The sequence below is a fragment of the Arachis ipaensis genome, chromosome B04, assembly GCF_000816755.2.
Source record: "Arachis ipaensis cultivar K30076 chromosome B04, Araip1.1, whole genome shotgun sequence".
NCBI classification, from domain to species: domain Eukaryota; kingdom Viridiplantae; phylum Streptophyta; class Magnoliopsida; order Fabales; family Fabaceae; genus Arachis; species Arachis ipaensis.
In genome coordinates this window covers 129,801,696-129,802,396 of record NC_029788.2, presented here as the reverse complement: position 1 = coordinate 129,802,396, position 701 = coordinate 129,801,696, and positions in this window count along the sequence as shown.

Here is a 701-nt window from a genome sequence, read left to right as displayed (position 1 = left end):
AAAAAATGAAGGACGATTGTTACAAAGAGTGAAGAGGGTTGAACCACAGATAGAGTTGGATGTAGGTTTAGACCTAATCCTATTCAGTTTAATCGTACTCGTAATATATTATAGTATATAATTAAAATTTATTATACATATATAATAAATTTGATGGAGATATAATTTTTTTTTGTAATTTTAACATAAATTTTATTATAATTTTATTGTTTTTAATTTTAATACGGACTTAATTTTATATTTTTTGATTCATTAATATGTTTATGAGCTATAAAATAATTAAATATTATATTTGATTGAAAAATATTAATTTGTTTAAAATCGGGTCAGGAATGGAACTTTAGAATACAGCCGATAAAATTAGAGTTAAAAAATTTTTAAACCACGGATAGAATAGTATCGAGTTCTAGAGAGAATTTTTTCATCATCGGAAAATTTGTGGAGTTTCCATTGTACCTCAATTACTGTCTTCAGCATCACATATTTGATTGAATTGAACCACCATAAAAAAAGTGCTTTTCATTGGTATTTGATCATCTCCATTTTTATATTTAATTTTATTGGTAGGTTAATACCTTATTCATTATATAGAAGCTTCAATCAATTATATTATTATGTAAATAAATTAAATTAAATACGATAATATTTATATATAAACTAAAAATATATCTAAAAAGAATTATTTTTTATTAAAATAAAGC